Genomic DNA, 27723 nt, shown 5'->3' with positions numbered 1-27723 from the left:
ATCTATTCTTGGCTCAGAGCTATTGTCATCCACCACCACCACCACCACCACCACCACCACCACCACCACCACCACCACCCATTCTCCTTTCCATGGTTAAAACAGACTTACTGAAATTCTGATCACGTGTAAAAGTATAGCCGACCTGTTCAATGTTGCTATCATACCACTGCTAAGAAGTTTTGCACAGATATGAGAGATTGAGCATAAGCTTGGAAAAAAGATGGGAGGTTATCATTTTTTTTTAATAGCCTAAAAGGTATTATTGGGGTTGGTTCCCCAAGATGGCAGCTGTGTAGGCTATAAGTGGACCCCCTGGGGTAGAGGTTTCCTAAAGGTGAAGATGGAGGCTATCTGAAGGGTCATCTAGGTGTTTCCCTCTGAGCATTGGTCCTGTCCCCACTGGGGCCAGGTGGAGTGCAGTGTGACATTGCAGTGCTGTGGTCATTAATTTTACCTTCTTTTAGAATGAAGGTCACGTGCAATTCCATTTTGGACTTCTCAAGTTTTCTAAGTACTTTTTAAAAAGGAGGTTGTTCCCCACCACCTCTAATATATTACCCACCTTAACATCCCCATCTCCCTTTTAAAATTTTTTATTTTGTTTTTGTACATGTGTGTGTATGTATTTGTGTGTGTGTAGAAGTTGATGTTGATGTATATTTTCCTCTGTCATTTCTACCTTATTTTTTGAGACGTGATCACTTACTGAATCCAGACCTTGACAATTGTGAGCTCCAGGGATCCAGGTGTTTCTGTCCCCCTCTCCACCATCACTGGAATTACAGATGTGTTGCTGTCACTCCTGACTTCCATGTATGTGCTGGGTCCTTATGATTGCACGGCCAAACACTACCTGACTGAGCCATCTTCCTGGCCTCTTGCCCCGACCCCTTTACACTGTGGTAAAACTATACAGAGATAAAGCTCACTACCTTAGCCACTAAGTGTATAGTTTATGCCAAAAGTGCATTCACGTCATTGAGGAACTAGTTCTACCCCATCTCTAGAACTATTTCATCTCCAACTGAAACACTCCCCTTAAACACCAACTGTCTCCGCGTCCCAGGCCCTGGCAGCCATTATTCTGTTCCGTGATCCCGTAAATCTGACTACTTCACATACTTGAATGAATGGACTCATGCAATATTTGTCCTTTGGCCATTGACTTGTTTCATTTTGCATCATATCTTCAAGGATACTCTATGCTAGGGCATGGATGATATTTCACTCTTTTGGGGGGTTGAATGTATGTATAAAGTACATGATGTTTATCCATTCATCTGTCCATCAACACTTGGAGTATAAAGCAGGTATTACACATTTATTATATACCCCCACTATCTAGAAGATTTGGGACATTAGAACCAAGTCCTAGGTCACCTGAGGGGTGAAATGTCTGTTCTAGAGAGAAGTGGTTACAACTGAAATCTCCCTTCTAGTTCACATTCTAAAGGGTACCTTGATTCGGAAGGGTAGGGGCATTCTCTTTCTAATGGGTGTCTTTCTTTATGACTAAGGCTTGTGTGTGTGTGTGTGTGTCAATGCTTATTGTGATGAGAGGTTGCCATAGAGTTGTAGTATCAGTGTAAATGACTAGGGATGGAACATACTCAGGATATTCAGGTGTCCTCAATGGCAGGTTGTGAAGGCAGTGAGTGTCACTTCAAGCATCTGATGATGAGTTGTTGGCCAAGAATGCAGGTGCTTTGTGTCCATAGATGTTCACTGACAAGAGTGGGGAGGAGGATGTATATGCAAGCCTGAGAAGGAGAAGGAGAAGAGGAAATCACTTTCCTCTTCCACTTGAAACTATATCAGTCACGATGAAGGATTAGCGCTTGGGTTGAAGTCCCAGCACATTGCTTACTATAAAGGCTTGGAATGGGAGTTGAACGTTCAGATGCCTGCAGAGCGGGTATCTTCAGTAAGCCAAGCAGATGTGGCGTGAGGAGGAATAACAGTGCTGGGGAGGAGGGGAACAGCTCTCAGTGCTCAGCCTCAGGGACAAGGAGAGGGTGTGGTGCTGGAGAGCAGCTCTGTCAGCATGCGCCAGCTGCTGCAAAGCTCCAAGGGCGCTGGGTGAAGGAATATTCAGGATTCCCAGGTTTTCTGAGAGAGAAGCACAAAGGTCAATCTTTGGTATCTTCCTCAATAGCTTCTTCACCTTGTGTCTTGTGACAAGGTCCCTCACTGAACTTGGAGCTCACTGGCTGCCCAGAAAGCCTCAGGGATCCCCCCTGTCTCTACAGCTTCAGCACTGGGATTGCAGGTGTACACCTGTCTCCATGTCCAGCTTAGACACACAGCAAGCACTTTACCAACCGAGTCTTTCCTCAGCTGTCTTCTGGCTTTTCAAGAGAAGTAAAACAAACATTTTGGTGAGATCTTTCCATTTAAAAAGTTTGGTGGTAAATGAAAAACAAACACTGAAGGTCAACTTGGTGGGGGCTAAAGCACCCGTGACTACATGGGACGTATATTGAATGTATTGTGATGGTTTTGGACCTAGAGGTCTGGATAAGGTTGAAGTTGAGGTTGGAATGCTCTGTCCAAAATCCTTGAGAACAGCAGATCCTCTCGTTAACTCGGGGATGCAGATAGTGCATCCTGGCTGAGAGTTGTCACGTGATAGGAAAGGCACTTGGTGGTCTCTGAGCAGGGCTATGTCATCCATCATCCAGCATGTCAGGGATTCGGGATATGTGTCCAGCAGAAAATACTGCACCACCTGGCCCCTTTCCTCTGCATGTCCACGAAAGCCTCTCTGTTAAACTCCAGGTAAGGTTGTGCAGTTTATAGATGTTCTCATGTTACGTCATTCTTGCTGGCCAATGAGTCACCCATCTTGACATTCCTTCTTTGATTCCTTCTTTTTTAAGAACTCTGTGTCACATTCCGTGTGACCAGAGCTGAATCTGAGTTTTAGCCCCAAACAAGCAAGTTTAAATTCAGAACTTTGAGTAAAATCTCTCTCTCTCCCCCTTTGCCTCCCCCCACTCTGTATCTATAGATACAGATTCTTTCAGAATCTTTGTTATTTTAATTCTTTGTTTCCTAACTTTTTAGATCTTATGTGCATCTCATTATAGAAGATGCTAGTGAGGGAGTTAGATCTACTCTTGAATTTGCAAACACTACTTACTTGGATCATTGATGTCTATTTTGTCTGGAAAAGAGGTGATTTTGAACAAGACCTTCATTTCCCTGTTTATGATGGACACTCACAAGTTTGTTCTGTAAAGGCCTAGATAATAAATAGCTTAGGCTTTGCTCTGTTGGAGCTGCCCCACAATCTGGGGTTGTACACAAGATGTACATGAATGGGTGTAGCTGTATTTCAAAATAGCCTTTGCAAAAATGGGCTGGTCCATGGGGCATAGTTTTGATGATCCTTGATTCAGAGAACATTGTACATTTAATTGGGGGTAGTGATGCTAACCTAACATTTGAGTCTTCTTTTAAGTGTTAGGACTAAGAGGAAAGTTCAGGTAATGGGGGGGGGGAAGGGGTAGAGGGGCATGCCCCCAATAGTAATAAAGACTTTTAAGACTTGACTACCCCAAGTTATCAGAGGCAAAAGGTCCCATTACAAGTGCTTCTAAAGCTCTCAGTGATGAGTCTAAACCACAACAGAGCAGTGTCTACCAAAGTGTCTAGGAATAGAATAACCAAATCCTGCCTGACAATGAGTCCCTGAGGACATGGTGATGAATACCTTTCATCCTTAGCAGCTGATGTTGTTTTTAAGAATGAAAAATGGCGAGCAGCTCCCGCATCAATGTGAGTGCAGATACTTGAGTTTTGTCTGTAGGAGATAAATGACAAAGGACATTCAGTGGGGAAGGTATAGAGCTGCTGGAGGTAAAGAGACGGCCTCTTGCTGGTGTGGTTTGATGACTACTTGGTTACAGTTACATCTGAAATGTTGAGATTCCTAAGATGTATTTCTTCCCAAGATCTCAGATTCCTGTGGTTTTATTCAGGATCATAACGCATCCCACAACATTTTATTTTGTCTCCCAAGGCAATTCATAAGAAAAGATCTCGGGCTGGAGAGATGGCTCAGAGGTTAGGAGCACCGACTGCTCTTCCAGAGGTCCTGAGTTCAATTCCCAGCACCCACATGGTGGCTCACAACCATCTGTAACAAGATCTGGCTGCTCTTCCAGAGGTCCTGAGTTCAATTCCCAGCACCCACATTGTGGCTCACAGCCATCTGTAACAAGATCTGGCGCTCTCTTCTGTATACATAATAAATAAATAAATCTTTAAAAAAAAAAAAAAAAAAAAAAAAAAAGAAAAGATCTCCCCATATTTGTTAGTGGAGAAGCTTATTAAGCTGAGACTTACTACTGAATGGAAATTGTCTTACTAGCTGAACATAGGATGCTCCTGAAGAAGAAGACTGTGAGGCCAGGGATGCTGGGAGGCAGCTGTCAGGCCAAAGATTATTGAAGAGATTTTTTTTAAGGGGGGACATGGCTAGAAGCTGCTCAATTAAATGTCTCAAGAGGACCAGATAGCCTTTCAGATCCCAGGGAACATTTTAGTGAGGTTTATTGCTAGGTTTCCTGAAAGGGAGAAGTGGTTGGAACTGGTGTGTTTTCATGTCTGCCCTTGTTTCCAGCTTCACTCTGTGTCCGAATCACTCGGAAGTCAGTTTTCGGGGTACGCTCTGAGGGAGGAGGTCATTTAAAGTCAGTAAATCCCGTGGTTTCTATTGTACACAGACGTGGTGTGAGGAGCCGATGTCTCCTGGTTACAGTGTACTCTTCCCTACACTAGAATAGGAAATACTTTCTGAGAGTGATTGACAGTGGCTGTCTGTGGCTTAGCACAGACCCAGTCGATTCAACTATGTTAACCATGTTGCTGTTACTATTATTTTATCTTACGTTTTAGGGCTGGGGATAAGAGACAGGTCTCACTGTAGAGTCCAAACTGGCTTCAGTGTATCGATCCTCCAGAATCTGCCTTCTAAGTGCTGGGATGTTACTTTTCTCTTTTTGTAATGTTGAAGATGAAACTTGAAGTCTCAGGGCAGGTGTACACACCTCACTGGATGGGTGTTACACATCCTCTCTCAAGTACTAGCAGTATAAGAAAGAGTGCACCACCATGCCTGGCTTGACTGTATTATTATTATTAGCCATCATCTGGCAAGGTTAGTTATACATGGGATAGATCAAGACGGTTCTAGTAGCCCCCTAGCCAAGGGATACTGTGTTATCTTTGAGTGCATGGTAGCAGGTTATGTTGGCAATAATCTAAGGACCAAGATAGAATTATTAGCTATATTTGTATTGGTATTAGTAGTGATAATACCACATTCAATGAAATGATAAAAGACTAAAAAAATCTAAAATTTCAGGAAATATTATTAACAGTATGCCATAAGAATAAATAAGCCCTTTAAGGAAGAGTTTAGCATTGGCTGTTGTCTAACTTGGAAATGAGCATTAGTGGTCTCACTATGTGTATCATTGAGTGTATTGTTGAGAGAAAGACACTGACCAAAGCTTGTGGTTTCCTGTGAAGACAGAAGAAGTGCCTCGGGGCACATTGAGAACAAATGGGCAAACTCTTGATCACCAAGAACTAACGTTAGTCTCTGGAAGTTAAGGGGGACTCACCAGGAGCCAAGATCTTTCCCTATGTAGAGTTAGGGGCATGGGAGAGATGAGCTACTGAGATCTAACCCCACAATGCATTGCGACAGCTGGGAGAGTTAACGTTAAATCAGTGTCTAACTCACCACCAGCAAATGGAGAAACACGGGCAAGATTGGTTCCAAGAATGTAGATTACAGTCAAAGAAATTCTACTTCTGAGCATGCCCTGTTTGCACTGTCCAGATTGGATGGTGCAAGGCACCAGCTGGAATGTGAATACTGTGGGAAGAGACAATTTCCTGCAGAGAAATGCCAGGGTTGTGAAAAAGAAGAGCAAGTCAGGCCAAGAGGCCACCAGGTGGATGGTGCTGCAGAGAGCCCCATCTTGAATGGGGTACCAGTTCTCAGCTTCTTGGACTTCCCAACCTCCAACATCATCCTTGTGAATGAATCATGTGGTCGTGATAGAACGTCACTTCCATTCAGCTCGGATAGAGTGATCTTACTGACATTCACAATGGCCACCTAACTTCTCCCCAACCTGGTCAGGCAGAAAGGCCCCAGTAGAAAACAATGTTTTATAAACAAAACTCTGCTTGGGGATAAAAGTGGTCAGCACTCCAACTAGAGACCTAAGTCATTTGGGAAAGAAATCCTGCGTACATTTTTTTCTCTGTTTGTTTTAAAGAATTGACGGCTGTGCTGTGTTCTTTCTGTGAAGCGAGCTTTCTGGGAACTGTGTCTCTAACAAGTCTGGGTCTGCTGAGAGCTGGTATGAGAGAGCAAGGGAGGAACCACTGTGCTGTTCGTGTTTGTGGTGTCTGCTTGGCTGAGGTATGGATTTGGAGACACAGGCAGTTTATAATCTTGAACACTTCTTTGGGTAAAATAGACTGCTTTACCTTCATAAATATCAACCTCATGTCCACAATGGAAAAATAAATCAATATGTTCAGACCATTGTTACTTTCTGTAATAATCCTCATGTTATCGGTTATGGTACAAATCAATTGATCAATAATTGACTGAATGCCTTCTGTGTTGCAATACTGTATGGGGTTCTGAAGGACATTAAGAGAGGCAAAGGGGGGTGCTTTCTGTGTGCTCATGTGAGTGGCTGTGCTTAGGATTTTGATAACTGGTTGCTAGTTAAAGTCATATAGTAGCTTGGGGTTTAGGTTACTAATTCCATTCTATAGAGATAGAATCTGAGACTCAAGGGGTGATAGCTGGTGACACCTGAGTTTTCTAATCAAGGTTTTCCCCCCCCCTCTCTTTTTTTTAGAATACATGCTGCTAAAGCAAGCACAGGACCTTTTTTTGTCTTTTATGGCTTTTATGTTCTCCAGTGTGTCAGACATCTTTTGTTTTTGTGGAGGAGAGACAGGTGGTTAACATATTATTCAAGACAAGACCATGCATAATTAAGCGCCATGTTGCTGCAAACTGCAGATGTTAGGCAGGCTCATCAAGGAGAGCTAACGGGTGCTGGCTGATGTGGGGGCAAGACTTCAGAGAGGGATGGATGGAGTTGGTGTGGACAAAGAGAAGGCAGGCCACTGAAAACATCTGCAGGAAGTAGCTAGGCAGAAGCTCAGCGGTCTGAACGGGCATGGGGTGGCTGGGCAGAGAAGCTCAGACGTGTGAGCAGGCATGGGGGTTTTGGAGCCAGAGCAGAGAGGGACCTGACTGGGAGAGAAAGCAGGATGTGGGCTTGCTACCAGCGTTGACGTCAAGGGGCAGTTTGATCTACAATAAAAGAGTTAGGAAGAGCTGGAAATAGGGGACCCCCATGAGCTCGTAAGCAGGATATATGTGATGCTTAGCATGACTGTGTGGGTGCAGCCGAGCTGTGAGTGTCAGGAAATTTGGGTGCATCTAGTCTTCCCACCCTGCAGCCTCTGTCTTCTCATGAAATATGGCAGGTTCCTGATTCTCAGAGACAAAAAAGTGATCATATTCCTTCTAGATAACACGAAACAGAATCTCAGTGTCTCTATCTTCTGTGTGATGTCTAAGCGGTGAAATATGCGTCTTTCCGAGTGTTAAATCGGAGGTGGATGATTCCATGGGCATTTCCTACCACGGATTGTTCTTTTACCCCGTGCTGGTTTGAAATGCATGGGGGAGGAGCATGGTTTATCCTGAGTGGTCCCTTGGCCGTTTGGTCCCAGAGAGCCTATTTCAACTTGAGATCTAAATCTACGATTGTTCTGGTCAAATTGGAACCAAATGTACTTGATCCTTTAGGTTGAAAGGTCACTGAGGGTGAAGAGAAGGAGCCAGGCTGGGGATGCTGGCTGTGCCCATTGTTGGGTGTTGAAGCAGCTTGAGGCTTCATTGTTTAGATACCTCAGTTGATTTGCCTCTTAGAGGAAATGAGAAGTTGGACTTGTAGCCCCTAAGTCTTCCTTTTCAGATTCATTTCATTTTATTTATGTGTGTCTGTGTATGTGCACCTGAGGCCAGAAGAGCCTGTGAGACCCCACGGAGCTGGACTTACAGGTGGTTGTGAGACACCCCACAGGGGTGCTGGGAACAAACCCAGGAACTTTTGCAAGAGTAGCATGAACTCTTAACTGCCCCAACGATGAGTCTTTCAGTTTGAACACCTCGTCCCTTCTCTCCTTACTTCACTCCGCTGATGCCTTTCCCTACCAGGCCTTGAAGCTGAAAGAGGTGCAGCCATGTGGGAGAGTGTGGGTTGTGAGGGCAAAGAATGTGGGCCGCTTCTCCACAGTGGCCGAAAGGGGCTGGCACTTTCTGCCAAGCTGAATTGTCACCACTTTACTCTCAATGTGCTCTTCCTAGAAGCCTCGTCCTGCTTACCAGATGAGTAAATAGATGGGCACTTAGGAAGACTAAGGAACCTGGCCAAAGCCTTGCCCACATGTTGGGCTGGTCCAGACCCCAAGTGCCTTCTCTGTTGTTTGCATTAGTGCACACACCTTGACATGTTACTTGTCTAGAATGTTCAGTGACAATTGTCTTGGCTTATGTATGGATAAAAAGAGCAGCGTGCTAGACTGAAAGAACATGGCATAAAACTACAGGATAATAACAGCCACCTTCCCCCCCCTCCTAAGGAAAGGAAGAATAGCTGGATACCAGTCTCCAGATTGGACCCTCTTTTGTCTTGCTTTTCTGCCCTTGCAAAGGATCTGAGTTTGGTTCCCAGCACCCATGTGGGGTATCTCACAACCACGTATAACTCCAGCTCCGTGAGAGCTGACAGGCTCATTTTTGTAGTATGTGGACTTAGTATAGACCTCAGTAAACCCTTGCATATCTCCTCTTTCCTTCACCTGCCTTCAGATTGTGATGTTCATGTTGATGTGTTACAGCCTGCATTCCAGGGACCACTGCTAATTGTGCACTCATCATGGTGGGCAATGTTTTGCGTCTGTTCCATGCACTCAGCTGCATTACCCACTCACTGCCTTGAAATGTCAGTGCACACTGCCAAAACCACATCAGCTCCTGCCTACCTCTGATGGCTGCACTGCGTATATTGCAAGAAGCCTAAGGAGTGACTGCACTCTGCTGAGGTTCAGAGGTTGACTTTAAAGACGAAAGTCTCTGCTTATTGATTGACAGAGGGAACAAGAGCCCTTCCCCTTTCCTCTTGAATTCCAGGAGACACTGCAGACTGCTGCTCTCCCTGTCCCCTGGCCCTTCTGCTCTATCTGCTCTGATAATCATAGCTTTTTCCCACTGCATGCCTAATTTAGGGGAAAAATAACCCAAGGCTCACCAAACAGGAAGAGGAACGTTAAAGAGGGGTGGCCAATGAGTGAGTCTACCACTACCTATGAGCTCCAGGACAGCTATTCTCTCTGTGTCTCTTGAAAGCCTTTTTAGATTGTACTTCACCCACCTGTAGGGCTCACTGGGAAATGCCTTTCCCCTAGGCTTGTCTCTGGTGGTGTCTGCCCTGTCATCTAAAGTAGAGAAAGGAGCCAGGCTCACTGTGTGCCAACCACACACGTCACCCCAATCTCTACGCTCACTGCCTTCTTTAAAGGTCCTCTGAGGTAAGAGGTGGTCCAAGTTTACTTGGGAAGCAAGGGAACTGAGACTGGGAAAAGTAACTTGCCCAAGATTAGGCAAGTGTTCAAATATTGTATTTCTTCTGGTCTTTTTGCTACTGTTCAGAGACTGGTATCTTCATGGATCTTCTCATCCTGAGTCCAGGCCTCTGAGCATCTGTTGATTCTCTAGTTTTTTTCTTCCTTCTTTCTTCAGGACTATTATTCTTCCTGTAGTAACAGGACTCCTGCTGGCCTCTGGGAGACTCATCCATCCTGTTGACCATTGGCTGTGGTGATATGTTATGTACCCTAATAAAATGTGCCTGAAGACCAGAGGACAGAAGAAGCCACTAGATTTAGCATAGAGGTCAGACAGTGGTGGCACACAAGAGACAGAGATCCGTCTGGATCTTTGTGAGTTCAAATCCACCCTGGACTACATGAGATTGACTCAGTCTAGGAGAGAAACAGAGCCAGGCAGTGGTGGCATACACCTTTAATCCCAGTACTTGGGAAGCACGCACGTCTTTAATTCCAGGAAGTGATGGCTGGGCAGAGAAAGGTATATAAGGTGGGAGGAGACAGGACTTCTTTCAGGCTGAGGAGTCGGTGAGGTAAGAGGTGGTGGCTGTGGCTTGTTCTGCGTCTTTGATCTTTCAGCTTTCACCCCAATATCAGGCTCCAGGTTTTTTATTAGAAGACCTTTAGAAATTCGAACAACAATTGGCTGGTGAGCCCTGGGGCTTAAGCCAGTATTTAAGTGAACCTTGGTTACTTAGTAAAGATCAAATTGCTTAGTTGCAAAGAGCCAGCTGCCCTGACCGGGCTCCCCGAGCTGGGCAGTTCTGCAGGCCCATAAGCCTCTCACTCCCAGGCAGGATGCTTTGTCTATCCCCAATTTTGTTGTCTCTCATTACCTCATTCTGGGTCATAGCCAGCACTTGGCTAGCTACTTCAATGCAGTTCGGCCTCCGTCCTTGTAATTAATGGATCCAACGTGGCATTAGTCAGCTGATTTCAAGAGGTGCCATTTTGGTAAGAAAATGACATTAAAAAATCATGATCTTTAATACCCTCATCTTCCTACCACGCTTCTGGTGCCCAAAAGAAGAGTAAAGTACTTTTGGTCTATTCCTTCTGGAGAGCTCTTCCTCTTAGGAGGCAGAGAGGGAAACAGAAATGGCTGCCGAGTCCACAGTACCCAGGACCGAGTTGGCCCTGGCTCTTCTCTGTGTATTCATCCTTCTGGAAGGCAGAGCCAGGGAGGAGACAGTCATTTGGCTAAGATCCCAAGGGCTCTTATTTGTTGTGGTGGCAGGCAGAAGGGGCAGCCCTTGAAGCAGGATGCCAAAATTCCAGATCCCTGCTCACCCCACCCTCAGCCACCCTCTCTTGGGCCCAGGATCACATTGTGTAGCCTTAGAGATCTGGTTAAAGCTCCAACCTTGCTTTCGCCACGCCCTGTGACCATGGGCGAGCTGCTTAACCTCTGGGGGCCCCGCTTTCCTCCTTTGTCTAAAGAAGGGATTGGACTCAGTGATCTTCAGAGTTCTCCTTTGCTCTTGGCAGTGTGTGTTGGTTAGACAGGCGTTGTGATTGGGTGCTCCTGTGGCAAATCTTGTTCGAATTTTAAGCAGAGGAAGTTTTATTTTTAAGATCCTGAGAGGATCTTCACTGCTGGACATCTCTGGCACGGGTAGGGGTCTTGGAGAGATGATGACATTCTATATCCCTCTCCTGCCAACACTACTCATGTCTTCCAGGCAGAAGGCTTCTCTGTCCTCCCTTCTAACATTTCTAACTCCCTCTGACCTGATCACTCTCAGCTCTATCTCTGTCTTGCCCAGAGGAGGCAGGTGGTAAGCCAGGGTAGCTAGAATCAAGGTCTCTGTGTGCAGAGGGGAGAAATGGGGGGTGGGAGGGGGTGGGGCACACACCTGCAGGAACATACCGGTCTTGCCCACCACAGGCTTTAACAAAGTCAAGCCTCATCATCTGCAGACTGGACCCATTCCAGATAAGGCTTCATTGGCGGCAAAGGCTGCCCTATCCTTGACTCCTGAGTGCAGACAAGAGGTCCTAGTGCTGAACTGACCCAGGAGAAAATGGGGACACAGGAGAGCCACTGTCAGATCTCAGAATCTCCTGGGAGCTTCCTGGGGGCTGGGCAGGCCCATGTTTCTGGATGCAGTTGCTCACCTTTAATTCCATGTGGGTGGAACTTGGCCATATCCTTGACCTGGTTCTGCCTGGGTAAGTATGGGAGGGCCTTTAATCTGTGAGCTAGATTCGCGGTGAGACAAGCCAGGAGCAGTTCTTCCTCATCCCCCACTGTATTCTATAGCCTCACATTTCTCTCAAGGGCAGCCTGGAGCATGGACAGGGACAGTGGAGTGTGGTGGGGAACCAGGATTTTAGTATCCCTCTGGCTCAGGAGGCTACAGAAATGGTCAGAAGCTCATGTCCTCTGAGAGCGGCTGATCATCTCTTGTCAGAGGAGGGGACCATTGCAATTGCCTCTTGCTGAGGGCTGTGATGACTCTTCAAATGGATGCTGAGGGCTCTGATGAATCCCCACATGGATGCTGAGGGCTCTGAAGACTCCCCACATGGATGTTGGAATAAGATGTCTTTCACTAGCCTCCACTAGACCCTACTTAGGTCATCTTAAGTTTTTTTTTTTTTTTTAACTGCGCTGGCCTTCAGTTTCTTCATCAATAAGCCTTAGTCACAGATTGTTTAAAGATGAAATGAGGATGTGTGTTGAAAGTGCTTAGCACATAGGGAGCCTCTCATTAAATTAGCATTAATAATGCTAATTCCCCTCCAGGGATGTGTTAGAGAATTGAGTTTCCGTATCTTTTAAAGAATTTGATTAATAAGACCCAGTCTTAACAAACTAAATAATACTGATAATGAAAAGAAGCAGGGTTGGCAGTGTAGCTCAGTTGGCAGGTCATTTGCCTGACATGCATGAAGCCCTGAGTTTAATCTCTAGAATTGCAAAAACTAGATGTGGTGTGTACACTTGCAATCCCAACACTCAGGAGGATTGGAAGTTCAAAATCATCCTCAGCTACATATAGTGAGCCCAGCCTGGGCTACATGAGACTCTGTCTCAAAAGGAAAAAAAAATCAGAAGAAAATGCTAAGAGTTCTGTGTTTGCTGAATATGCATGTGCCAACATCTCTTTTCCTTTCCAGCTCTACCTTGTCTCCTTGCTCTTCCCACGTTCCCTCTCTACTTTTGTTATTCTAGAACAGTGGTTCTCATCCTTCCTAACGCTGTGTGATGCTGCAATGCCGTGCCTCACGTTGTGCTGACCCCCAACCATAACATTATTTTCATTACTACTTCACAACTGTAATTTTACTACTGTTATGAATCGTAATGTAAATATCTGACGTGCAGGTTTTCTGATATGTGACCCCCGTGAAAGGGTCGTTTAAGTCCCAAAGGGGTCACAACCTACAGGTTGAGAACCGCTATTCTATGTACGTTGGTAGGAGAGAGAGATGACAGAGGGAATCACAGTTGGAAGAAAGTTCTAGGGTGAGAAGTTGGGATCCACTGCTGGTGGGGGCTTTGGGTAGCGTTCCTGACCATGGGAGGGAGGCAATAGAAGAGCACAGGTGTAGGGAGCTGGGTAGGTGTGGCACAGAAACGAGCAGAGAGTCTGATGGCCTATATAGTTTCCAAGGGAATGGGCATGAGAAAATGGAGAGACACAAGAGAGTCATTCGATCAGGGAAACAAGGGGTGTAGCTGAGATGCAGTCACTATGTGAGTGGAGACTGGGCAGCCGCAGCTTGCTGAACGGCTTGGTACAAGTGCAGAGTAGGTGGGATGCTGGCTTTAGCTGTGGTGAGGGTAAGAGAGGACGGTAAGCAGATATATGCAAGGGGGTGCTTTTGGGGATGGACACAGAATGTAAGATGGCCGTGTAACCGCAGCGAGGCAAGGGATAGTATGTGGTGAGAGCCAATAGAACAGTGGAGTACAGGCCCTGGCGAGACTGAAGGTTAATTATACCCATCTCACTGCCCTCAGTAAGTCAGGACCACATTGATTATCATGCTGCGCCCCCCTTTGCTTTTACAGTTTTCATTTTATATTATGGTTGTTTTGCCTACATCCATCTGTGCACTTGGTGTCTGAAGGTCAGAAGAGGGCATCAGATCCATTGAAGCTGGAGTTAGAGGTGGTTATAAGACACAGTGTGGGTGTTAGGAGTCAAACCCAGGTCCTCTGGAAAAGCAGCCAGTGCTTTTAACCGATGAGCCATCTCCCCACTCCGTCTCTTTTGATTTTGGCTCAGGTATATTCCTCCTAAGATAGTTGAGTAAAAACTAAAATAGAAAATGGCGGAGCCGGAGAGATGGCTCTGTGGTTGAGAGCACTGGCTGCTCTTCCAGAGGACCCAGGGTCAATTCCCAGCACCCACATGGCAACTCACACCTGTCTGTAGCTCCAGTTCTAGGAGATCTGACTCCCTCACACAGACATACATGCAGGCAAATACCAATGTACATAAAATAAAAATATGAAACAAAAAAAGAAAATGGCAAGAAGCAATGCTTATTCTGGGTCTCTTTAAATCCAGTCATCGTTTTCTTAGGTTGCAAGGCCAGCCCACGCTCTTTAATGACACACAGGGAACCGCATATTAAACCAGTTGTTCACCTTTCCTGCTCCAGTCTTATTGGCTCCACAAATGCTAGGTTGGATATTTGAGTTGGTTTCTGCTGATTCTGAGTGTTTTGTCATCTAAAGGGCCTTATCTTGGGGACAGGGTGTGGATGGATAGTGCTAGTCTGAAGCTGCTACTAGGAAACCCAGGTCGCCTGTTTGTGTGCAAGACGTGGGTCTCTGGCTTTCAGGAAGACAGCCTGTGCCTGGCCAGTGGCCAGTGTGGTTGGTGCCCCTTGCATCAATCACATGCCTGCTTGAAATATTTAGGAGTATGTCGAGAGTGGGCTGTGAGGTGGAGAGAAATATAGACTTTCTGGGAATGGGATTAGAAGTTTGGTGGTGCCAAAACAGAGCAGAGGAGAAAAAAACCTTGTCTGTTTTGGTTTTAAGTATTTTCCAGTTTAACAAAGCAATGGCATGCACCTATCGCCTCATTCCTCACAACGAGAGGAAAGGCATGGGACCCTTTCTTAGACCAAGGAGGACTCAGGATTAGGGTGGTGGCCATCACAGCACAGTGTGCTGATCAGATGAAGGGTTCCAAGTGTGACTGGAAGGCCATCTACCTGAGTTTCCGCAGGACACTGACTGATAAGCAGATCCCACCCATTCTGGAGCTGGTAGACTTGAAGCATGAGACCAGGGTATCTGATGGTTTAAACTACCCCTGTTGGTGACTGTTGTGTGCTCTGCCATCTGGGAAGCAATGGAGGGCCAGGAACTCTCTCTATGGATTGTGGAAATGGGAAGGCAAATGTCTGACATTTCCACTCTGGGATCCTTGTTCTCCAAATGAAAAATCCCCAGGACAAAGAGAGGGAAAGAGAAGTATTGGTGACATGTGTGTAAAGACAGAGATCAGAGAGGGATCTTAAGCAGATTGTGAGATGCGGGTGAGGTGTGGGCACCCTGGTTCAGAGCCCAAACAAGAAATCCACTTTGCAGTCAGCTCACAAGGGGCCTCATCATCAAAGCAACGATAGTCTTTTCTTCTAGATTTCAGGTGGGAGTTCCTGCCTTTGACAGTGACCAGAGGCTCCTGTAGAAGTCACACAGTCTCCTGATGGCATTCTTTTAAGGCAGCATGCTTCAGGTGTTGAGCGCTCTCGTGAGATTTAGAGGCAGCCTGCTCCGTTAGCATCACTCCAGCCGCCCTGCACACAGCTTTCCTTGTCTGCACTGGAGAGCAGAGAAGGCTTCCAGAAGCGGAGTCACTGACACTGGCCTTGAAGGATGAACAGAAATCCCTGAGCTTCAAAGAGAGTGGAAGTCACAGTTCGTTTATTCTGTTATTCATATGTGTATTGATAGATTCACTCATTCGATGCAGACTTTTCTGTGGCTAGTGAGGAGTCAGATGAGAAGGCATGAAGACTGAATGGGTAACCCAGAAGGGAGTGAGAGAGTATGGACCCATTTCAATATACACTCTGCATTTGGAGTTCTTGCTAGCCTGTTGCCCTGCAGGCCTGATCCAGTAGCCCTGGTGGGCATTTTGAACAAGTTCCTAGGTGATACGCATGCTAATGACATGTGGACCATACTTTGTGTAGCTCAGGCAGGGGACTGGTTAACAACTTGGGCTGTGAGTATGGATTCGGAGAGGATGGTATCTTTGTGTGAGGAAGGGGAAGAGCAAGAGGAGTGGGGTTGGTGGGGTTTTTTGTTGTTGTTGTTGTTTGTTTTTTTGAGGCAGACAGGTAATGGATATTTTTCTGTGTGACTGTTGGCTAGGACTTGGTGGCAATTGGGGTCAGTAGTGGGAAAGACATGGATCTATAAAGGGCAGTGGTAGCCCCTAGCAAAGAGGCTTGCAGAGCATGCTTCAGGCAATGGGAGACAGAGGACTTACTTAAGGGGGATTGATAGAAACCTCTTAGCTGATGGTGCAGTGAAAAATAACCAATATTTGAAAAGTCTCCCTTTTGAAAAGGTGTTGCAGATTTCCTGTGGATACAAAACTATGTGATTATAGGAATATTGTCAGTGAGGCTAACTATAAAACAAAGCCATTTGGTTTGTGGTCCTACCTCTTTGGTTGGGGACACTGACTCACAGACAGGAAAGCATGAGTTATGTACTTGACCTATGACCTGCTTAAGGTTTAGCTCTTCAATTCTCGTACCAGGCTTTTAACCTATTAAGCCCAATAGCCTTTAGCTCACAGGTAGCAAGTAGGGTTTTTTTTTTCTTTGTGTATAAATTCACAGGGGAAATAGATGCTTGAAATATTGTTTTAAGAAGGATCCTAAGGTCTTATCCATGTGGATTGGAAGAGCATGCTGAATTGATTAGTGATGTCTGTCATGAATATTGGATAGAATGGTGGCACAGCACTAGCTATTTAGCTCTCCCTGAAGGCAAGTCAGATGATGTATTCCGTATCCTCTCACAGCTCTTCCTCAGGTGGACCAGAGCCATTTCAGAGAGGGTTGCTGCTTTCATTTCTCTGATTATGGAATGGAATTGATCACTTCTCGTCCAGAAGGGCTTTGTGTATCTTGCAACAGTTGTGAGGCTCTTGTCTACATTTCCAGAGGACCAGGGAAGGCATTCCTCACACATTACTATAATATCGATGGGTGTTTCTGCACTGAGCAGCCTGAGTAGACAGTGTGTCTGAGGGCATCATTTCTATTAAATCCGAAGACAGATGCTGGTAACTGGAAATAGCCATTGATTTGCTTTCTCCCATGCTCTCCTAACTCTCTAATTTCTCCAGAGGGGAAGAGAATAAAGCCATGTAAGAGTCAACTCCTCCTTCAGCTTCCAAAGTAAACAGCAAGATCAATTCTCATTCATGAATTTGTTGGATAAATATTTGTTAGACTGTCAGGGAAATTCACATCCATCGCAGGTGAAATTTGATTGGTAGAAAGGGATCTGTCCATTGGACAGAGTGACCGAAGATAGTGAATGAGGACCGGGGCTTCGGTAAGCCGAGGGCTGGATGCTGGCACTGGACTAGTGTTAGGCTGGATGGTACTGGGTTTGGTGCTGGCATTGATGTAACCCTGAGGATGTTTCTCCTTTAAGCAGTGTTCCTTTGGTGTGATTTTGTTTTCTTCGTGTTGAGGATGTTAAAAGACATCAGGGACCCCAGAGTCTCAAGAAGCCTTGGTGACAGATTCCAGGGGAGACTGGTTGTCACCTTTCCCATTCTTCTGTCATTGCAGTTGGGAAAGTGAATTCATGATCTGGAGAAATTGGGAGGAGAAAGAGAAGAGGGAAAGGCTTCAAAGGGGACACTGAGCCTTTGGACCCTTGTCAGGGCCGTGGAGTGTGGGGGGTAGAGGGTGAGGTGGTAGATGCCTTGACCGAGGTGCAGTCTGATGCCTGCAAAGGCGTGTGTGTGTGGGGGGTGTGTGTGCTTTTTCCTGTCTGCTCTTTTGTTCTTTCCTAAGGTGAGTGAGGAACATTCTTGTCCTCTCTCAGCTGACAGTGCAGTGGAGGTGTCTGACGTGAAATCAGCCTGGAATGCCAGACGTCCCTTTGTGCTTCTCTCAGTGGCTTCACAGCCGAGCTGGTGATGGGCAGTCACTCGGGGGGATCTTAGGGAGGGCCCGGACAACCGGCTCTACATGGAAATAACGAGCCCAGCAAGATTTGGTGGGGCTGTGAGACAGAAGGAAGGCATGATACCTCCCGCTGCCATGGCTGTCTGAGGGGTTGTGATCAGTGAGGACAAGGTACCTCACTTCTCCGGAGCTGAAGCCCAGTAATGCCACCACAGGCTGCTGACCTATTTCCTGCAGCCCCCAGGGCCTCTGTGTGGGCTGGACTGGCTCATTCCTGGGCAACTGTTCCCTAGGGCTCTCCAAGATTAGTCACTGCCAGGTGGTGAGGACTTGAAACCCTGCTTCCTGGGGACTTCATCAGAGGCAGGGAGCATTAAGGCCCAAAGGAGCCTTTGGGGACAGTACACTCCAGTGCAGTATAAATAGAAGAATCAAGGCAGATGTGTTTACTAGACTTATTGTACAAAAAAAAAGAGGAGACTATTACTATTTTTAATAGCTTCAAATAAGGAGCTGAAGGAAGTGGGACCACTCTATTTAGATTGGCCATTCTGAAACAAGCCGCCATGTATGACCAGAGACTAACACGTGAAGAGCTGGATATTTCTTTTCCACTGTTTGCTGGCTGCCTCCGGCACTCTGAGCCTCGATTTCTTCTTTTGTAAATCAGGACCTCTGTCTCGCTTACCTTCCAGAATGGCTGTGGGAAATGAGAGGAATCCAATGAGTAACATTGGAAATGTTGGGAGTAAAGATCATTAAGATACCCACCCAAACCAGGTGTGGTAGTGTATACTTTTAATCCCAGCAGGTCAGGATGCAGAGGCAGACAGAGTTCTGTGAATTCAAGGCCAGCTTGGTCTATGCAGCAAGACCTCATCTTCAAACCAAAGAAGATGTCCACATACCCATGCATAGGTTCTTGAAATCCCATAGGCAGCGGACACTCACTGTGTCCATCCATATCAGCTTGACCAGACTTCCAGGAAGCCCTTGTTTCAGGAAACTGTAGTAAGAAATGTGTTGGCAGTGAGAAGCTCAGACAGGTGGAAGGAGTGTAGCAGGATTGAGGGTGAGACCAACGTCAAGGCTAACACCAGAGGCCAATGATGGTGGCGGAATGCACATCTGTGGAGTCATGTCATGGTTAACTGAGTCCAGGAACCCAAAGGATGATCCAGTCAGGTTGTTGGGGATTGTGGGGGGTCTTATCTACCCACCCCTCTTACTCATCTTTGTATGGTCACTTAAATCAGCTAGGTTCCCACTGTTGGCTCTTTTTTTTTTTTTTTAAGATTTTATTTTATGTGTATGAGTGTTTTGCCTGCACGTATCTATGTGTATCATGTATGCGCCCAGTGTCCACTGAGGTCAGGTCATTAAATCCCCTGGAACTGGAGTTACAGGTGATTGTGGGCCACCGTGTATGCAGGGAACTGAATCCAGGTCCTTCACAAGAAGAGCAAATGCTCTTCGCCACTGAGTACCTCTTCAGGCCACCACCGTTGGCTTTTAGAAGATGCTCTATTTAAAAAGAAGAAAGCTCCTCACAGAGGGGAGAAAATAATATAAACTCCCAACTCTTGCTTCTTCCCTTTGTGTCCAGCCCAGTGCTAGGTTTCACTGTGACCGAGAAAAGGGGCACATTGCCTATATGGAAGTTGTGTCAAATGCCTGATTTTCTTTTCTTTTTTTTCTTTTTTTTCTTTTTTTTTTCCGAGACAGGGTTTCTCTTGTGTAGCTTTGCGCCTTTCCTGGAACTCACTTGGTAGCCCAGGCTGGCCTCGAACTCACAGAGATCCGCCTGCCTCTGCCTCCCGAGTGCTGGGATTAAAGGTGTGCGCCACCACCGCCCGGCCATCTTTTCTTAAATGTTTATTTAATTTTAAATCTCTCTCTCTCTCTCTCTCTCTCTCTCTGTATATGGATGTGTATGTGTGTTCATGTGGGTACAAGTGCCCATGGGGACTAGAGGTATTGGATCTCCAGGGGCTGGAGTCGGGTGCTGGGACCTGAACCTGTACTCTCTTCAAGAACAGTACACACTCTTAGCCACCGAGGCATCTCTCCAGCCTCCAAATGTCTCGTTTTCTATCCTTCCAACTAGACCTTTTGTTGTATTAGTTTGCACTGTATGAGTTAACTATTGCTGCAAAACAAAGTGCCCCAGACCTAGCAACTCCAAACCTCATTTACCTCATTGTTCCAGGAGCAGGGGTGTAGGGATGGCTTAACGTGTGGGCGGTCTATCACAAGGTATCTCATGGACTACAGCCATTGCAGCTCTGCTGGGGGCTTAAGGAGCCACGTTTAAGCTGACCATGGTGTGTTGATTGCCCATAGTTCCTCATGGGCTGCTGGACTGATCCTGTTGATCCCGGGATCTTTATTGCTGTGGTGCAGAAGCTTCCCTCAGGAAGTATGGTAGCTGGCTTCCTCAAGGACCAGTGGTGTGTGTGCACGCGTGCGTGCGTGTGTGTGTGTGTGTGTGTGTGTGTGTGTGTGTGTGTGTGAGAGAGAGAGAGAGAGAGAGAGAGAGAGAGAGAGAGAGAGAGAGCGCTTAGTCTCTAGGATTGTATATGACTTCCTCATTTCTATATCTGTTAAAAGCTAGCCTCTAAGTCCAGTCTACATTTAAGGAGAGGACCCATAACCACCTCTTGACAATGAATGGAGGCAGATGAAAGATTCACTGCTGCTTGACCACCATCCATCCTCACCTCCTGTCTTTGATCCTCCTAGAGAACTTGCGTGGCTTTCATTAGGGAGACTCTGGAGCTGGGAGAGAAGCTATTACCAGGGTGAGCTTCAGCTTTGTTAGCAAAGGTCAGACACCCAGCACTGAAGGACCTCATCTAAGATCAGAAGGGAAGGAAGGTATCCACTGGGCCTTGACATCCTCTGGGAAGAACAGAAACTGAGGCTGACAGGGGACCACAGCCTTGGCTCTGGGACTGACATCCAAAGATGACCTTGTTACTCAAAGGTTGAGTTGGATGATATATATATATATATATATATATATATATATATATATATATATATATATATATATATTATATTATATAATTATATAATTAATATAATATATATATATATATTATATATATATATATATTGAGACAGGGTTTCTCTGTGTAGCTTTGCACCTTTCCTGGAACTCGCTCTGGAGACCAGGCTGGCCTCGAACTCACAGAGATCCGCCTGCCTCTGCCTCCCGAGTGCTGGGATTGAAGGCGTGCGCCACCACCGCCCCGCCGAGTTGGATGATATTTTTAAAGACTCCTTCACATGATACAAGCATAAGCATGATGGACCAAGCCTCTGACAGACCTGGGAGATCGTGTGTATGTGTGTGTGTGTGTGTGTGTGTGTGAATTCTTCCCCTGGCGGTGTTGAAATCATCTAGCCATCCCAAGAGGCACGAGAGCATGCCACTACAGGACACTTGCCCTAGGCTACACGTCGTCTTCAGGTCTTGCCTTACCCCATTGCCCACTTGATTGTGGTGCTCAAGCTTCCCTTCCTTGGATGCCATCGTGTATCTTCCTTTAGGCTCTCTTTTCTCACCTCACTGGACCCTTTTTTTCTCAGTGGTTTCTGTTCTTGGCACTTTTTAATGCCTTAACCTCCAACTGTTTCCCACTCCGGACTTGGATTAGTTCTTTCAAATTCTTCCCTTGTGGTCATCTCCTGACCATCTTACCATGTTCCAAAGCCGCCTCTTGTCACGCAGATTTCAGGACTTCTAAATGTGCATGCCCAGTCTGGTCTTGAATGCAGAACCACATTCACTCACTGAGTCTAAGACATCTCCACCGAACGCCCCATGAATGCAATGTGAAGAAATGAAGCCTGTTATTATGCACCCATGTGTCACCTAACAACAGATGGGGCTGTTCTGAGAAGTGCATCATTGGGTGTTTTCACGGTTATAAAAATGTGGTAGTACTAAACTAAAATGACTGTAATGTCACTGGGCCATATAATCTAGCGAGACCAGCATGGATCCATCATCCACAGAAATGCCATGGTGTAGTGCACCACTACATTTTGCATGCCCCCTGTCTCTAGCTCAGCGGATAGGTCTGTTTTCTACTCTGTGGCCCAACTTAGAAACCTTAGTGACATTTTTTGACTTCTCCATTTTTTTCTTATTGATGTGTCCAGGGAGGCATCATGTTCTGTTGACCAATTCTACCTTTCAAATTCTTTCAACTTTACCTTTCTTCCCAGTATTAATAAGCCTTCCTTTCTCTTAGGACCCTGCTAGAATAGTGTCTCATAAAAAGGTCAGATTTTTGCCTGTTATTGTGCCCAGAACATTGTGTGTGCTCAACATCCATTGACTGTTTGGGGACCACCAGCAGCCACCTTTCCTCAGTCACCTACACTGCATCTGCTCTCTGCCTTGTTGCTGAGTCACCGGCGAATCAATCCATTGCTCACGGAGTCATGCTGTGGTCCTTATGACCCAGGAGAAGCCTGCCCTCATCTTCGCACGACTTTCTGTCTTCCTTCTGTAGCCATTTTTCCTCCTTGTTTCTTTCCTTGGCTACTCAGCTTTGGCGGAATGGACCTTGTTCCTAACACTTCCTGTTCGTCTCCCTTGTATAGTTCGTTCCTCTTTTTAAAATGTATTTATTTATTTTTTATTTCACTTAGGCAGCTCCTACTTATCCTTCAAGACCCAGCTCAATTGCTCTTCCTGGCTTTCCCCAAGTCTCCACAACACGATTTACAGCTTCCCCACCTCAGGAGTTTGATGCCTTTCTTTATTATAATACTTAACCATGTTGCACTGTAGTCATCTTAAACAGTGTCTCTCTCCCTAGAATAGCTGTTACCTGTGGCTACATAACAAGTTATTCTAAAACAGAACAGCCTAAAAATAACAAAGTCTTATGATCTCATAGTTCTGTGGTCAGGAACCTAGGTATGGTTCGGCTGGGTATCTTGGGTCCGAGTTCCATCCTGAGGCCACAGTCAAGTCGTCAGGTAGGGCTGTGATCGCATCCAAAGGCTCAGTTGGGAGAGGATTTAGTCTAAACTCACTACACAGCTTTGGCTTTCAGACCCTTCAGGTCCTCTCCAGATGTTGTTGTACAGAACCTATATGTCTTCCTTCATTGCCATGAACCTCACCACAGGGCACCTCTCCACATAGACGTTTTCTGCTTTAGCGTAAGAAAGCACAGGAGATGGGGCAAACCTGGTCTTGTGCCATTCTCTCTCCTTCTATATGGACCTAACTTTATAACGCACCTCTATCAAGTAGACTACAACACTAGCAGTCGCTCTTACTTCTAACATCGGGTGACAAAAGACAGGTTTCCTTGTCAGCCTGGTCTACAGAGCAAGATCCAGGATAGGCATGAAAACAACACAGAGAAACCCTGTCTAAAAAAAAAAAAAAAAAAAAAAGCCGGGTGGTGGTGGTGCACGCCTTTAATCCCAGCACTCGGGAGGCAGAGGCAGGCAGATCTCTGTGAGTTTGAGGCCAGCCTGGTCTACAGAACAAGATCCAGGAAAGGTGCAAAGCTACACACAGAAACCCTGTCTTGAAAAACCAAAAAAAAAAAAAAAAAAAAAAGACCAAAAACAAAAAACAAAAACAAAACAAAACAAAACAAAACAAAAGACTGTGAGACCAGGCGTGAGACTGCCTGATAGAAACTCAAGGCTACCTTCCACACCTGCTAAACTGAGCTCTCCATAATAGGATTCATGTCTCATTAAAAACTTAAGCCCCAAGTACAGTTCCTGTCTCAGAGAATGTGCTCATTGGATTTGGTCAAATGAAATGGAGTCCCCCCAACCCCCGACTCTGATAACAATGAAATAGATTACAAAGTCAGAACCATAAAATTAGGTCACAATTACTTAAAAATGTAAAACAAAGTGTTGAAACTAATACTAACCATCCTCTATTCCCAGGCCCTTCTGTGATTGTCTCTCAGTCTTTGCCATCACAAAACAGAGAGCAAGAGAGCATCCATTTCCCATTTGACCTGGCACAACTCTGAAATATCTTTGATAGAAAAATGGAAGTACTACCCCGAGTTCTCAGATGGCTCAGGAATTTAAACTGCTCATGAATTCATCTTCTACTTCCTGGACAGTCCTGATTAGAGGATCCCAGGCAATCAAGAGTTGACTAATCACTCTTTCCCATCAGTGACCCATTAATTACAGATATCAGCCCTCCTGGGTCTACTCAGGGCAGCAGGAAGCGTAGCAATTAATTTCTTCTTTGGGCTCACATTTCTAGAAAATCCCAGAGTCTTTAGCCAGGGCCCATGGCTGGATGCTGCTCCTGATATCTAGAGGGGCCTGAAATGCATAACCAGTATTAAAGATTTGCATCTGAGGTTGACAGTAGGCTCGAGATAATGATTCAGCGTGGCCTCCACACACTATGGGGGGCACACATCACTCTGGCAGATGGTAGTCCAAAACTCGCAATTCTGGTGAAGACCTGGAAAGACTCAGCTGAGTCACTTCTATTGATGTCCCATTCTCTCAGTCCCCAGCTAGCAGTGTCTTCCTGCTGTCACACACAGCTACCTCAACCCCAGATCTAAAACTCCCCATAGAGTGAACCTTGCTCGAGACTTTAGTCCTGCCTGTAGATCCTAGAGAGCTCATATTTTCAGGCCCAACCTACCTCATGGGAAGAGTGGAGGGGTTGACGGGAAATGCTTTAGATTTCTAGTGTGGTTGGACTTTCCTTTCGGCCACCAGCTCACAGATAATGACTTATTACTAATTATGAGGGCTTGGTCTTAGGCTTGCTTTTAACTAGCTCTTATAACTCAAATTAACCCATTTCTATTCATCTACGTTCTGTCACACACTGCCCATCCCGCTTCTTCCATGTCTTCTGGGGTCTCTCTCATGCCTAGATTCATCTTGTACTTCATTTCCTCTCTCTGCCCGGAAGTCCTGCCAGTACCCCCTGCCTAGCTATTGGCCATTCAGCTTTTTATTACACCAGTCACAGCAGTACACCTCCACACAGTGTGCAGATATCCCACCACATTCTAGGGATTTTTGTCATGGCTGTATTTGGTGTTGGTGTTGGGCTAAGACTGGGTTTGTCGACATGAATTCTAGAAGCACTTATTGGGTGTTTTAATTTCTTCTTTTCACTTTGTGTTTTATCCAGCAAGTTCTAGAAGGCTTGTTTTTTTCCCCCCTTCTTCTCCAAAAAGATAGGTAATTTAGGATCCATATTTATCGCTAAATTTATCTTGTATGAGTAGCATAGAGTGAGCCATGGATTCATGGTCCACATATTATAATCCTATGAGTTAATATATCAGAAATATAATGCCCAGAGAGGCAAAGTGACTTGTCTAAAAGGCTTGGCTGCTGCCACATATCTGAAATAGTCACAGTTGTTTCATGAGCTGGGAGCTCGTTTTACCTCACTGTTATGTCCCCAGTTCCCAAAAGAGTGCTGTCAATAAATATATGTATTTATCCAACAAAAGCTATCAAAAGAATAAACAAACTCTCTGACCCTCAACTATTATATATGACTAATTAGGAGCAGTGGAGTCCTTACTGCAACTGCGTACTTTTCAAGTGCTATGCCTTGGCCCCAAATTGGACCAATGAAGTAAGTCACATAAATTAGGGTCAAGGCTTCCCCATCCCATCATTTCACTCTGAGGGGACCAACCACAGAGCCCTTGGGTTTATAGATGGGTATACAGCCATTTCTAGGAGACTACATCTTGTACCATATGTAACCGTGAAAACGGGGAGTTTCTCAGGCCATTTGAGAATGGCTCCATAAGCTATCAGCTGCTGAGCCCATCAGAGGCGCCCGATGCTGTTGCATGAATGTGCTAGGTGTGGTATTTATAGGAACAATTGGTGTAACAAACCTTCGGGCTTCTGTGTCACGTGATGCCCGGGTGCTGTACGGCTTGTCAGCTTGAGGGCGAGGATTAGCTGACCTCTAAGACGAGATGAAGTTGCCGTCCAGTGAGGTGTTTTGCCTGAGCAAAAGGCAGCCACAGCACACACCATCATTTATTTTTAATGCATTTTTGTTTGTTTTGTCTTTGTCCTCTCCACACTCTTTCTCTTCTTTGTCTTCTTTGAGGCACATGAAAAATGGCAAGGAAAAAGGGAAGCCGTTCAGGTGCCTCGAGAGTGCCGTTTCATTGCAGTCATCAATTTGCAGGTGTCTCAAGCAGTGGAAGTAACATCTGGGGCACACAGAGGTGAGCCTGTGTCCCACTACAAAAGATTAACAGAGCAGGCCTCTAGAAATAATCCATGAGAAGCAAGTATCTGTGAAAACACTGGCGGTAATATATGTGGAAAGAGGTTGGGCTCTTTAAAATTTTTAAAAAAATATTTATTCTTTGACAATTTTCTACAATGCATTTTGAGCATATCTGTGCCCAACTCTCTTCTCCCAGTCCATCCAGCCCCCAACATGTGCCTTTCCCATCTTCATGTTTTTATTTCTTTTTAAAAAATGTGCTGTCTACATGTGTATGCTCAACCTACCAGTGGCCAAACCCTGAAGAAAAATGACCCTCCCCCCATTCCCCAGCACCACATACCTATGGACTGTTAATGTGTGTGTGGTGCTGGGGGAATTGAAGCCAGGCCCTAGCACGTTTTAGGCAAGTACCTTTATCTCTGAGCTATGCCCCAGCTCTCCAGGAGTTTGGAGTCTTGGCTGCACAGAAGTGGTTCACTCCTTTACAGATTGAAAGTAAAGACTCAGAGCCTCCTTCCCTCCATCTGGTAGGCTGGGTGTCAAAGTGGAGAAACAAGGGGCGGGGGGTTGAGAGGGACTGAGGCAGAAAGAGAATGAGAATGAATGGGCCTGATTGAATGAGTTCTGTTCCCAAGGATATCAAATTGCATTTTTTTCTTGAATGACTTAGTATTTTTTTATTTAGATTTGATTATTCTTTATATAAAACTCTTTGATGTATATATACATATATATAGTATATATATATGTAGATGTAACCAACCGTCTTATTAAATAAGAAACACAGAACCAATGTAAAAGAGAAAGCCGAGAGGTCAGAGCTCAGAGCTAAAATCTTACCCTTCCTCCTGCGTGCTCCTAGCTTCCCGAAAGAGAGCTATTTCCTGTGTGTAAGTCTTTTCATAGTCTTTTGTTCTGCCTTCTCATTGGTTGTAAACCCAAACACGTGACTGCCTCATCACTGTCTGTATGTACAGCCCCCTAGATCTTAAAGGCGTATGTCTCCAATGCTGGCTGTATCCCTGAACACACAGAGATCTACCTAGCTCTTCTACCAAGTGCCGGGATTAAAGGCGTGTGCCACCACCGCCACACTCTTGCTATGGCTCTAATAGCTCTGACCCCCGGGCAACTTTATTTATTAACATACAATCAAAATCACATTTCAGTACAATTAGAATACCACCATATATATATGTGTATGTATGTATGTATATATATGTATATATATATATATATATATATATATATATATATATATATATGTATATATGGAGGGTTCAGGTGAGCTGGTCCTGAGGTGAAGGAGCTGGAGAGCTGACCCCACCCCCTTGTCTCTGCCATGTGGTGGCAAGGGTGAGGGAAAGATGCCCCCTCCCCTTCCCTTCTCCCACCCCTTGCCATCTGTGGCAGGTGGGAGAGTTGGCTTCAGGGGCACAAGACCAGGAAAGCGGTCCCTGCACCTCACCAACTGCAGTACTCAGGAAAGCAGGCCCTGCACCTCACCAACTGCAGTCAGTACTCAGGAGAAGGGTCCCTGCACCTCACCAACTGCAGTACTCAGGAGAGGGGTCCCTGCACCTCACCAACTGCAGTACTCAGGAGAGGGGTCCCTGCACCTC

The 27723-nt window shown here is 45.7% G+C and overlaps 1 protein-coding gene across 3 annotated transcripts in view; it reads left to right on the top strand.

Moving 5' to 3' along the window:
• Dpf3 (double PHD fingers 3) overlaps positions 1-27723 on the top strand; it is a 292453-nt gene that overhangs the window by 244071 nt on the left and 20659 nt on the right. The gene's annotated exons all lie outside the window — the stretch shown is intronic.

This window comes from Peromyscus maniculatus, chromosome 14, assembly GCF_049852395.1.
Source record: "Peromyscus maniculatus bairdii isolate BWxNUB_F1_BW_parent chromosome 14, HU_Pman_BW_mat_3.1, whole genome shotgun sequence".
NCBI classification, from domain to species: Eukaryota; Metazoa; Chordata; class Mammalia; order Rodentia; family Cricetidae; genus Peromyscus; species Peromyscus maniculatus.
The sequence above is the reverse complement of the archived record's forward strand: the minus strand, read 5'-3'. Positions and strand labels throughout refer to the sequence as shown.